Here is a 13,788-nt window from a genome sequence, read left to right as displayed (position 1 = left end):
GCAGCACAGACCATCTATACCTGGTGAAGAGAAGACCACACTGAAAAGGGCAGCTCAGCTCCTTGGCATTTTTCCCCTGGGTATCCATCTGTCCACATATTCAGCCCAGCAGCAGTACTGTTTTTGACCTGCAGACAGAGCACAGCCATGTCCACAACAAATCCCAACAGAAACACCTCATGTTACACAAAGGGCATGCAGAGGCGAGCTGTGGGGATCAGTCACTGCCAGCAGATACACAGAAAGACAGGTCCCATCTGCGGCCCACCAACAGCAACTGTGGCTCAGCCTCAAAAGAGAACCATGCACTGGTGAGCAAAGAGTCTTGAGTTTCTGGACATCACAGGACACCCACTTCATAAAGCCATTACTTTCAAGACCAGGAGGCATAACTGATCTATCTAATACAAAGGAACACAGAAAAACAAACAAAATCAAGAGACAGAGTAATATGTACCAAACAAAAGAATGAGATAAAACAGCACAAAAAGATCTACATAAAATGGAGATTAGCAATCTTCTTGTTAAAGAGTACAAAGTAACAGTCATAAAGATGCTCTCAGGACTGGAGAAAAATAATTGGTGATCTCAGTGAGAACTTCAACAACAGAGAGATAGAAATTGTGAAAAAGCCACTCAGAGCTGAAGAATACAATAACTGAAATAAAAAGTACAGTAGAGGAAATAAATAGCAGATTGCTGGAAGTAGAGGAAAGAATCAGTGTGATGGAAGGTAGAGAACAGAGAGTAACCAAGCTGAGGAACAGAGAGAAAAAAGAATTTCTAAAACTGAGAAGATGCTAAGACAGCTGTGCGACAACTCCAAATGAAACAATATTCCAATAATATGGGGGCCCCAGAGGGAGAAGAGAGGCAAAGAAGTAGAACTTCTCTATGAAGAAATAATAGATGAAAATCTTGCCAATCGGGGAAGAAAATAGACATCTAGGTTCTGGAAGCACAGAGAGCACCTAACAAGATGAACCCCAGGTAGACAGGACAAAGATGGATAGCAATTAAATTGGCAAGGATAAAAGATAAGCAGAGAATTTTAAAAGCAGCAAGACAGAGGCAGACAGTTACCTATCAGGGAAATCCCATAAGGCCATCAGCAGATTTCTCAGCAGAAACTTTACAGGCCAGAAGAGAGTGACATAAAATATTCAAAGTATTGAAAGGGAAGAACCTACAATCAAGAATTCTCTACCCAGCAAGGTTATCATTCAGAATTGAAAGAGAGATTAAAAGTTTCCCAGAAAAAGGCTAAAACAATTCATCACCACTAAAGCAGTCTTATGGGATATGTTAAAGGAACTTCTTTAGATGGACATGTTCTTAAGTATAAATATGTTTTTCATCAGTGAAAGTAAACCTACAGTAAAGGTAGTAGACCAGTTACTTATAGAGCAAATATGAAGTTAAGACAGAATCAAGTAGATACAAAATTAGTCAAGGGATATACAAAAGATGTAGACTATTACATACATAAAGCATGGAGGAGGAGGAAGATAAGTAGTACTTTATGAATGTGTCTGAAATCAAGTGACCATCAACTCAGTACAGACTGTTACATATTTAGGAAACTATGAACTTTATGGTAACAAATCTAAAGCCTACAATAGATAAACAAAAAATAACAAGAAAGTAATCAAAACATAACACTAAAGAAAACCATCAAATAACAAAAGTATAAGAGAGGAAGAACAGAAAAGAGAGGAACTATAAAAACAACCAGAAGACAATTAATAAAATGACAAGTACATACCTATCAATAATTACCTTAAATGTAAATGGACTGAATGCACCAATCAAAAGACATAGGGTGGCAGAATGGATAAAGAAACAAGACCCATCTGTATGCTGCCTGCAAGAGATGCATTTTAGACCTAAAGACATACACAGACTGAAAGTGAAGGGATGGAAAAAGATAGTTCATACAAAAAACAGGGAGAAAAAAGCAGGAGTAGAAGTACTTATATCAGACAAAATAAACCTCATAAAAAAGTAAGTAACAAGAGACAAAGAAGGACATTACATAATGATAAAGGAGTTACTCCAACAAGAGGATATAACAATTGTAAATATCTATGCACCCAGCATAGGAGCACCTAAATATATAAAACAAATGCTAACAGACCTAATTGGAGAAACAGACAACAGCACAATCATATTAGGAGACTTTAACACCTCACATCAATAGATAGACCATCCAGATAGAAAATAAATAAGAAGGATTCGAGATGGCAGCATGAGAGATGAGACAGAGAATTCCTCCCAAAACCACATATAGTGTGAAAATATAGTTAAAACAACTAGTCCTAAAACAGCAACAGGAAAGAAGACTGCACCAGACTGCATACAGACCTCAGAACAGAGCAGAACTCACAAAACAGGGTAACGTACAAAAACTTGATCTGGTGGGACCCAAACCCTTCCCCCACCCCAGCTCACCAGTGGGAGGAAGACAAATGGAGGGGAGAGGGGGTGGAAGTCTAGAACTGCTGAACACCCAGCCCTGGAGGTCTGCTTTGGACCACAGACCTACACTGTATGGTGTTCTGGAGATTGCTGGGGTTGGGGAGCTGGGACAGGCGGAGTGCTTTAGGGACTGAGATTCTGGCCTTTTGTGGAGGACGGGAATCCACATCCAACTGCTCTGGGACAAAGGAAAGGCAGGTGGTCTGAGAAGCTTCCTAGCAGTGAGAGGGCTGCTGAAGGGGCAGGGTTTGCCTGGACCTTGTGGCACGGGAGAAGGGATAGGTGGACAAAGTTGTCCTGGCCCACTCTGCACAGCAGGTTGGGAACTTTGGGGAGCTTCAGGCACTCTATCCCCCCAGCTGGCCACTCAGATCCGAGGCCACCCACTGTGATATGCAGCCTGCTGTACCTTCCTCCTGGCCTGCTGACACCTGCTCACAAACTGGCAGTCACTGCGCTGGCATCAGGCCAGCCAGAGGGAGACCCCACCTACAACAGCTAGAGACATCAAGCACAGAGACTTACACCTGTGTGCTCAGCCCACTGGCTCTGACACTGGACACAGGCACTGCAGCTGGGAATCAGGAAACAGTGCTTTCCTCCCTGCAGGCACCAGCGCCGCTCCCCTACAATGCCCAACCTCACTCTAGGGACTGAGCAGCTCCAGAGACTAGAGGTTCTGGGCACTAGAAGGCACCACATAGTAATATGAAACGTCAAAAGAACATGGTTCAGACCAAAATCTCACAAACCCCAGAAAAAGGGCCAAATGGAACTGAACTCAACAATCTTCCTGAAAGAGAGTTCAAAATAAAAATTATAAACATTCTTATGGAGGTACAGAAAAATATTCAAGAACTCAGGAATGAATTTAAGTCAGAGATTCAATCACTAAGATATTCCATATCTGAAATGAAACATACAATGGAGGGATTTAAAAGCAGATTAGATGTAGTATAAGAGACAGTAAATGGAATAGAAATTAGAGAAGAGGAATACAAAGAAGGTGAGGAACAGAGAGAAAACAGGATCTCTAAGAATGAAGGAATATTGAGAGAACTGTGTAACCAATCCAAACGGGACAATATCTGCACTTTAGGGGTACCAGAAGAAGAAGAAGAGAGAGGAAAAGGCATAGAAAGTGTCATTGAGGAAGTAATTGATGAAAACTTCCCCAATCTGGAGAAGGAGATAGTCTCTCAAGCCATGGAGGTGCACAGATCTCCCAACACAAAGGACCCAAGGAAGACAACAACATTAAGACATATAATAATTAAAATGGCAAAGATCAAGGATAAAGACAGACTTTTACAAGCAGCTAGAGAGAGATAAAAGATGACATACAAAGGAAAACCCATCAGGCTATCATCAGAATTCTCAACAGAAACGTTACAGTCCAGAAGGGAGTGGCATGATATATTTAATGCAATGAAGCAGAAGGGCCTTGAACCAAGAATACTCTACCTGGCAAGGTTATCCTTTAAATTTGAAGGAGGGATTAAACAATTTCCAGATAAGCAAAAGCTGAGAGAATTTACCTGCCACAAACCACCTCTACAGTGCATTTTGGAGGAACTGCTAAAGATGGAAGTAATCCTAAGGGTAAATAGATGTCACCAGGGAAATAAAACCACAGCAAAGGAGAATAATTAATTACTAAGCAGATGCAAACAAATCAAATACCCCCAAATTCAATCAAGGGATAGACAAATAGTACAGAATATGATACATAATACATAAAGAATGGAGGAGAAAGAAAAAGGAGGGGAAAAAAAACGAACATTTATGTTGTGTCTGTAATAGCATAAGAAGTGACTTAAATTAGACTGTTAGATAGTAAGGCAATTACCCATGAACCTTTGGTAACCATGAATCTAAAGCCTGCAATGGAAATAAGTACATACCTATCGATAATCACCCTAAATGGAAACAGTCTGAATGCACCAATCAAAAGACATAGAGTAACTGAATGGATAAAAAAACAAGACCCATCTGTATGCTGCCTACAAGAGATTCCCTTCAAACCCAAAGACTTACACAGACTGAAAGTAAAGGGATGGAAAAGGATATTTCATGCAACTAATAGAGAGAAAAAAGCATGAGTTGCAGTGCTTGTATCAGTCAAATTAGACTTCAAAACAAAGGAACTAAGGAGAGACAAAGAAGGACATTGCATAATGATAAAGGGGTCAGTCCAACAAGAGGATATAACTATTCCAAATATCTATGCACCCAACACAGGATCATCTACATATGTGAAACAACTAACAGAATTAAAGGGGGAAATAGAATACAATGAATTCATTTTAAGAGACTTCAACACACCACCCATTACAAAGGACAGATCAAGGAGACAGAAAATAAGTAAAGAGACAGAGGTACTGAAGAATGTATTAGTACACATGGACCTAACCGACATCTACAGAACACTTCATTCAAAAGCAACAGGATACACATTCTTCTCAAGTGTACATGGATCAATTTCAATAATAGATCATACACTAGGCCACAAAAAGAACCTCAGTAAATTTAAAAAGATTGAAATTGTACCAACCAGCTTCTCAGACACAAAGATATGAAACTAGAAATAAATTACACAAAGATAATGTAAAAGCCTACCAACCCATGGAGGCTTAATAACATGCTCTTTAATAATCAATGGATCAATGACCAAATGAAGGCAGAGATGAAGCAATATATAGAGACAAATGACAAAAATAATTGAACACTGAAAATCTGTGGGATGCAGTGAATGCCATGCTGAGAGGGAAGTATATTGCAATACATGCCTACCTCAGGAAAGAAGAACAATCCCATATGAGCAGTCTAAACTCACAATTAATGAAACTAGAAAAGGAAGAACAAATGAGGCCCAAAGTCAGTAGAAGGAGGGACATAATAAAGATTAGAGCAAAAATAAATAAAATCAAGAAGAATAAAACAATGGAAAGAATCAATGAAAGCAAGAGCTGGTTTGTTGAGAAAATAAATAAAATACATAAACCCCTAGCCAGACTTATCAAGAAAAAAAGAGAGTCTACACAAATAAACAGAATCAGAAATGAGAAAGGAAAAATCACTATGGACACCACAGAAATATAAAGATTTAAGAGAGAATACTATGAAAAATTATATGGTAACAAACTGGATAACCTAGAAGAAATGGACAACTTTCTAGAAAAATACAACCTTCCAAGGCTGACCCAGGAAGAAGCAGAAAATCTGAATAGACCAATTACCAGCAAGGAAATTGAATTGGTAATGAAAAAACTACATAAGAGCAAAACTTCTGGACCAGGTGGTTTCACTGCTGAATTTTATCAAACATTTAAGAAGAGCTAATACCCATCCTCCTTAAAGTTATCCAAAAAGTAGAAGAGGAGGGAATACTCCCAAACTCATTCTGTGAGTCCAACATCACTCTAATACCAAAGCCAGGAAAAGACACCACAAAAAAAGAAAATTACAGACCAATATCCCTGATAAACATAGATGGAAAAATGCTCAACAAAATATTAGAACTCTGAATTCAAAAATACATTAAAAAGATCATCCATCATGATCAAGTGGGATTCAGGCCAGGAATGCAAGGATGTTACAACCCTCGAAAATCCATAAACACCACCCACCACATCAACAAAAAGAAGGAAAACAACACATGATCATCTCCATAGATGCAGAAAAAGCATTTGACAAAATTCAGCATCCATTCATTATAAAAACTCTCAACAAAATGGGTATAGAGGACAAGTACCTGAACATAATTAAGGCCATATATGACAAACCCACAGCCAACATCATACTTAACAGTGAGAAGCTGAAAGCTTTTCCTTTAAGATTGGTAATAAGACAAGGATGCCCACTCTCCCCACTTTTATTCACCCTAGTTCTGGATGTCCTACCCATGGCAGTCAGACAACACAAAGAAATAAAAGGCATCCAGATTGGTAAGGAAGAGGTCAGACTGTCCCTGTTTGCAGATGACATGATATTGTACATAAAATACCCTAAAGAATCCACTCCAAAACTACTGTATCTAATATCTGAATTCAGCAATGTTGCAGGATACAAAATTAATACACAGAAATCTGTTGCATTCCTATACACTAATGATGAACTAGCAGAAAGAGAAATCAGGAAAACACTTTCATTCACAATAGCGTCAAAAAGAATAAAATACCTGTGAAGAAACCTAACCAAGGAAGCGAAAGACCTATACTCTGAAAAGTACAAGACACTCATGAGAGAAATTAAAAAGGATAGTAATAAATGGAAACACATCCTGTGCTCATGGGTAGAAAGAATTAATATTGTCAAAATGGCCATCCTGCCTAAAGCAATCTGCATATTCAGTGCAATCCCTATCAAAATACCAACAGCATTCTTTAATGAACTAGAGCAAATAGTTCTAAAATTCATATGGAACAGCAAAAGACCCCGAAAGCCAAATCAGTCCTGAGAAGGAAGAATAAAGTGGGGGGGATTTACACTCCCTGACTTCAAGCTCTACTACAAAGCCACAGTAATCAAGACAATTTGATACTGGCACAAGAACAGACCCACAGACCAGTGGAACAGATTAGAGATCCCAGATACAAACCCAAGAATATATGGCCAATTAATATATGATAAAGGAGCCATGGATATACAATGGGGAAATGATATCCTCTTCAACAGCTGGTGTTGACAAAACTAGACAGCTACGTGTAAGAGAATAAAACTGAATTATTGTCAAACCCCATACACAAAAGTAAGCTCGAAATGGATCAAATACCTCAATGTAAGTCATGAAACCATAAAACTCTTTAAAAAAAACATAGGGAAATATCTCTTGGACATAAACATGAGCAACTTCTTCATAAACGTATCTCCCTGGACAAGGGAAACAAAAGCAAAAATGAACAAGTGGGACTGTATCAAACTAAAAACCTTCTGTACAACAAGGGACACCATCAGTACAACAAAAAGACATCCTACTGTATGGGAGAATATATTCATAAGTGACATCTGATAAAGGGTTAACATCCAAATTATATAAAGAGCTCACACACCTCAACAAACAGAAACAAATAAGCCAATTAAAAAATAGGCAGAGGAGGTGGATAAGTTCTTCTCCACAGAAGACTTCAGATGGCCAACAGGCACATGAAAAGATGCTCCACATCACTAATCATCAGATAAATGCAAATTAAAACCACAATGAAATATCACCTCATACCCGTTAGGATGGCCAACATCAAAAAGATAAAAGAATAACAAATGTTGTCGAGGATGTGGAGAAAGGAGAACCGTCTTACACTGCTGGTGGGAATGTAATTTAGCTCAACCATTGTGGAAAGCAGTATGGAGGTTCCTCAAAAAACTCAAAATAGAAATACCATTTGACCCAGGAATTCCACTTATAGGAATTTACCCTAAGAATGCAGCAGCCATTTTGAAAAAGACATATGCACCCCTATGTTTATCACAGCACTATTTACAACAGCCGAGAAATGGAAGCTCCCTAAGTAGATGGATGGATAAAGATGTGTGGTACATATACACAATGGACTATTATTCAGCCATAAGAAGAAAACAAATCCTACCATTTGCAACAACATGGATAGAGCTAGAGGGTATTATGCTCAGTGAAATAAGCCAGGCAGGAAAAGACAACTATCAAATGATTTCACTCATCTGTGGAAAATAAGAACAAAGCAAAAACTGAAGGAACAAAACAGCAGCAGACTCACAGAACCCAAGAATGGACTAACAGCTACCAAAGGGAAAGGGATTGGGGAGGATCGTGGAAAGGGAGGGATAAAGAGGCAATATGGGCTTAGCGATTAGCACATATAATGTAGCAGGGGGACACAGGGGAAGCAGTGTAACACAGATAAGAGAAGTAGTGATTCTACAGCATCTCACTACACTGATGTACAGTGACTGTAATGGGGTATGTGGTTGTGAGTTGATAATAGGGGGAGTCTAGCAACCATTTGTTGTTCATGTAATTGTATATTAGTGGTAGGAAAGTAAAGAGAAAGGAAAATAAACAAGGAGACAGAAGCATTGAACAATACATCAGACCAGGTGGACTTAACATACCTACAGAACATTCTACCCAAAGCATCAGAACATATTTTTCTCAAATGCACATGGATTGTTCTCCAGGATAGATCACATATTAGGACAGAAAAGGAGCCTCAAACAATTAAAAAAGGTGGAAATTCTAGCAAACATCTCTTCAGACCAGAATCGTATGAGACTTGAAATCAAATTACATCAGGAAACTGCTCCCCCCAGGAAAACAAGAAAGTGGAGGCTAAACCACATACTTCCAAATAATGGATCAAAGAGGAAATCAAACAATACATGGAAGCAAATGAAAATGGAAACACAATGTTTCAAAATATGTGGGGTTCAGCAAAAGTGGCTGTGTGAGAGAAGTACATAGTAATATAGTCCTACCTCCAGAAACAAGAACACTCTGTCCTCACAACTAAAGGAATTAGATAAACAAAACCCAGTGTTAGTAGGAGGGACATAATAAATAGAGCAGAAATAAATAAAATCAAGAATAAGAAAACAATAGAAAATATCAGTGAAACTAAGAGCTGGTTTTTCCTGAAGATAAAGAAAATAGACAAACCTCTTAACCAGATTTATCAAGAAAAAAAGAGGTTGGAAACATAATCAGATATGAACAAGAAGCTAACCTGACAGCAGAGAAATTCAAAGAATCATTAGAGAATTCTATGAAAAATTATATGCCAATAAATTGGACAACCTAGAAGGAATGGACAAATTCCTAGCAACATGCAATCTTTGAAGACTTCCCCAGGAATAAACAAAATCTGAACAGACTGAGTACCAGTAATGAAATGGAATTAGCAATCAAAAAACTCTCAAGAAAAAAATCCAGGACCAGATGGCTTCACAGCCGAATTCTACCAAACATTTAAAGAAGTGCTGATACTCATGCTTGTTAAAGTATTCCAAAAAATATGAGAGGCGGGTGCTCGCTTCAACAGCACATATACTAAAATTGGAACAATAAAGAGAAGATTTGTATGGCCCCTGTGGTAGAATGATATACAAATTCGTGAAGCATTCCATATTTTTTTTAAAGTTTTGAGAGGAGGGATTTCTTCCAAATTCATTCTTTAATGCCAAAAAGAGGCAAAGACAATACAAAAAAGATAACTACAGAACAATATGCCTGGTGAACATAGATGTAGAAATTCTCAACAAAATATGAACAAAATGAATTAAAAAATACATCAAAAGGATCATCCATCATGACCAATTGGAATTCATTCCAGTCATGCATAGTGGTACAGTATTCATAAAGCAATCAACATGATACACCGTTTTAACAAAAGGATGTATAAAAACCATATGATCATGTCAGTAGATGCTGAAAAAGCATTTGACAAGAAATTCAACATCGTTCATTATAGAAACTCTAAATAGAATGGTTGTAAAAGACACATACCTCAACATAATAACTGCTGTATGTGAAAAGTCCGCAGCTAACATTATACTCAATGGCGAAAAGCTGAAAGCTTTTCCTGGAATATCAGGAACAGGACAATGATGCCATCTGTTAACGACTTTTTTTTTTTTTTTAATATTTTTTATTGAAGGGTAGTTGACGCACAGTATTACATTACATTAGTTTCAAGTGTGCAACACAGTGGTAGAACATTTATATACATAATTCTAGGTTCCAGCTATCACCCTACCAAGCTGTTACAATATCTTGACTATATTCCTTATGCTATACATTACATCCCGGTTACTTATTTATTTTACCACTGGAAGTCTGTCCTTTTTTTTTTTTTTTTTTTTTTTTGTGAGGGCATCTCTCATATTTATTGATCAAATGGTTGTTAACGACAATAAAATTCTGTATAGGGGAGTCAATGCTCAATGCACAATCATTAATCCACCCCAAGCCTAATTTTCGTCAGTCTCCAATCTTCTGAGGCATAACAAACAAGTTCTTACATGTAGAACAAATTCTTACATAATGAATAAGTTACATAGTGAACAGTACAAGGGCAGTCATCACAGAAACTTTCGGTTTTGCTCATGCATTATGAACTCTAAACAGTCAGTTCAAATATGAATACTCATTTGGTTTTTATACTTGATTTATATGTGGATACCACATTTCTCTCTTTATTATTACTATTTTTAATAAAATGCTGAAGTGGTAGGTAGATACAAGATACAGGTAGAAAACATAGTTTAGTGTTGTAAGAGAGCAAATGTAGATGATCAGGTGTGTGCCTGTAGACTATGTGTTAATCCAAGCTAGACCAGGGCAATAAAACATCCACGTATGCAGAAGATTTCTCTCAGAACAGGGGGGGTGAGGTTCTAAGCCTCACCTCTGTTGATCCCCAATTTCTCACCTGATGGCCCCCCTGCGACTGTGCCTGTCTTAGGTTGTTCCTCCCTTGAGGAATCTTACCCGTCTCTGGCTAACCAGTCATCTTCCGGGGCCATACAGGGAAATGTGAAGTTGGTAAGTGAGAGGGAAGCCTTATTGTTTGAAAAGGTTAGCTTTTTACTTCTTTGCATATTTATGCCCTGTGGCTTCTATGCCCAGCATTTGTCTTGAGGTATCTTTACCACTTGGAGGAGTTATGATACTCGGTAAATTTGATATGAGGCACGAATTCTATTTAAGGGTTGTAATTAGGAAGGAAGAAGAAAAGCTATAGAAGTAGCAGACGAAAGAAAACATGGGAAGATTGATTATTTCTTTGACATATCTTCTTGTAGAGTTACTTCAGCATATATAGGTTTTAAGCTACTACTTAAATTGCGCACACACATTAACATAATAGGAGTATAGTTACATAACCAAAGCATATCTGTAATTACCAGCCATCTCCAGTGAAACCAAGAAAACCAGTTAGGCACCTTAGGCATTTGTGAAAACTTATCTATGATATGGTGGGTATTGTCCAACTGAACTTGAACAGTCTGAGAGAAATCAGACAAATTAAAACAACCCATTCCTGGGGGCTGTTCACATGCCATATGTTCTTTTAACAGTAAATAGTCTGTAGTTGTAAGACTTTGGAGCGCTACAATTTGCACTTCTCCAAATTCTTGGTTGAGTTCCAACAGTATAGATCCAGTCAAATTTGTTGTTTTACTGTATGCACAGGCCAGCTTAGATATCTCCTTCCTCATTCCCATGGCAAGTCCAGGAACTGGTGGGATGAGTGCATCTACAGCTGTAGCAGTGCGTGGATCTTTGTTGGGGTTTTTTGATGATCATCTTCTGGCATGAGTCTTCCAGAGAGTGCAGATGTTGGAAGTTCTTTTTCATATCGTATCTTAGTTCATTTTCGGGATAGCCCAATTAGGCTTTGATCCTCTGTATAAACACAAACAGACCCTTTGCCTACACTTTTATATGCCCTTTATACCCTTGTGTAGAACTCGTTGGAGGTTACCACACAGGAACTGCCCTTTTTTTTTTTTTTTTTTTTTGCTTTCTTTTTGTCATCACTAATCTACACTTACATGACGAATATTATGTTTACTAGGCTCTCCCCTATACCAGGTCTCCCCTATAAACCCCTTTACAGTCACTGTCCATCAGCATAGCAAAATGTTGTAGAATCACTACTTGCCTTCTCTGTGTTGTACAGCCCTCCCTTTTCTCCTACCCCCCCATGTATGTTAATCTTAATACCCCCCTACTTCTCCCCCCCTTATCCCTCCCTACCCACCCATCCTCCCCAGTCCCTTTCCCTATGGTACCTGTTAGTCCATTCTTGAGTTCTGTGATTCTGCTGCTGTTTTGTTCCTTCAGTTTTTCCTTTGTTCTTATATTCCACAGATAAGTGAAATCATTTGGTATTTCTCTTTCTCCGCTTGGCTTGTTTCACTGAGCATAATACCCTCCAGCTCCATCCATGTTGCTGCAAATGATTGGATTTGCCCTTTTCTTATGGCTGAGTAGTATTCCATTGTGTATATGTACCACATCTTCTTTATCCATTCATCTATTGATGGACATTTAGGTTGCTTCCAATTCTTGGCTATTGTAAATAGTGCTGCAATAAACATAGGGGTGCATCTGTCTTTCTCAAACTTGATTGCTGCGTTCTTAGGGTAAATTCCTAGGAGTGCAATTCCTGGGTCAAATGGTAAGTCTGTTTTGAGCATTTTGATATACCTCCATACTGCTTTCCACAATGGTTGAACTAGTTTACATTCCCACCAGCAGTGTAGGAGGGTTCCCCTTTCTCCACAGCCTCGCCAACATTTGTTGTTGTTTGTCTTTTGGATGGCAGCCATCCTTACTGGTGTGAGGTGATACCTCATTGTAGTTTTAATTTGCATTTCTCTGATAATTAGCGATGTGGAGCATCTTTTCATGTGTCTGTTGGCCATCTGTATTTCTTTTTTTGGAGAACTGTGTGTTCAGTTCCTCTGCCCATTTTTTAATTGGGTTATTTGTTTTTTGTTTGTTGAGGCGTGTGAGCTCCTTATATATTCTGGACGTCAAGCCATTATCGGATGTGTCATTTTCAAATATATTCTCCCATACTGTAGGGATCCTTCTTGTTCTATTGATGGTGTCTTTTGCTGTACAGAAGCTTTTCAGCTTAATATACTCCCACTTACACATTTTTGCTGTTGTTTTCCTTGCCCGGGGAGATATGTTCAAGAAGAGGTCACTCATGTTTATGTCTAAGAGGTTTTCGCCTATGTTTTCTTCCAAGAGTTTAATGGTTTCATGGCTTACATTCAGGTCTTTGATCCATTTTGAGTTTACTTTTGTATATGGGGTTAGACAATGGTCCAGATTCATTCTCCTACATGTAGCTGTCCAGTTTTGCCAGCACCACCTGTTGAAGAGACTGTCATTTCGCCATTGTATGTCCATGGCTCCTTTATCAAATATTAATTGACCATATATGTCTGGGTTAATGTCTGGATTCTCTAGTCTGTTCCATTGGTCTGTGGCTCTGTTCTTGTGCCAGTACCAAATTGTCTTGATTACTATGGCTTTATAGTAGAGCTTGAAGTTGGGGAGTGAGATCCCCCCAACTTTATTCTTCTTTCTCAGGATTGCTTTGGCTATTCGGGGTCTTTGGTGTTTCCATATGAATTTTTGAATTATTTGTTCCAGTTCATTGAAGAATGTTGCTGGTAGTTTCATAGGGATTGCATCAAATCTGTACATTGCTTTGGGCAGGATGGCCATTTTGACGATATTAATTCTTCCTAGCCACGAGCATGGGATGAGTTTCCATCTGTTAGTGTCCCCTTTAATTTCTCTTAAGAGTGACTTGT

The 13,788-nt window shown here is 38.5% G+C and overlaps 1 protein-coding gene and 1 non-coding gene across 7 annotated transcripts in view; both read left to right on the top strand.

Moving 5' to 3' along the window:
- Positions 1-13,788, top strand: part of ARID4B (AT-rich interaction domain 4B) — a 169,228-nt gene that overhangs the window by 132,163 nt on the left and 23,277 nt on the right. The gene's annotated exons all lie outside the window — the stretch shown is intronic.
- Positions 9,476-9,582, top strand: LOC118929347 (U6 spliceosomal RNA). Its single transcript, XR_005031557.1, has one exon. It is a non-coding gene; the product is annotated as a U6 spliceosomal RNA (small nuclear RNA).

This window comes from Manis pentadactyla, chromosome 8 (assembly GCF_030020395.1).
Source record: "Manis pentadactyla isolate mManPen7 chromosome 8, mManPen7.hap1, whole genome shotgun sequence".
NCBI lineage: Eukaryota > Metazoa > Chordata > Mammalia > Pholidota > Manidae > Manis > Manis pentadactyla.
The sequence above is the reverse complement of the archived record's forward strand: the minus strand, read 5'-3'. Positions and strand labels throughout refer to the sequence as shown.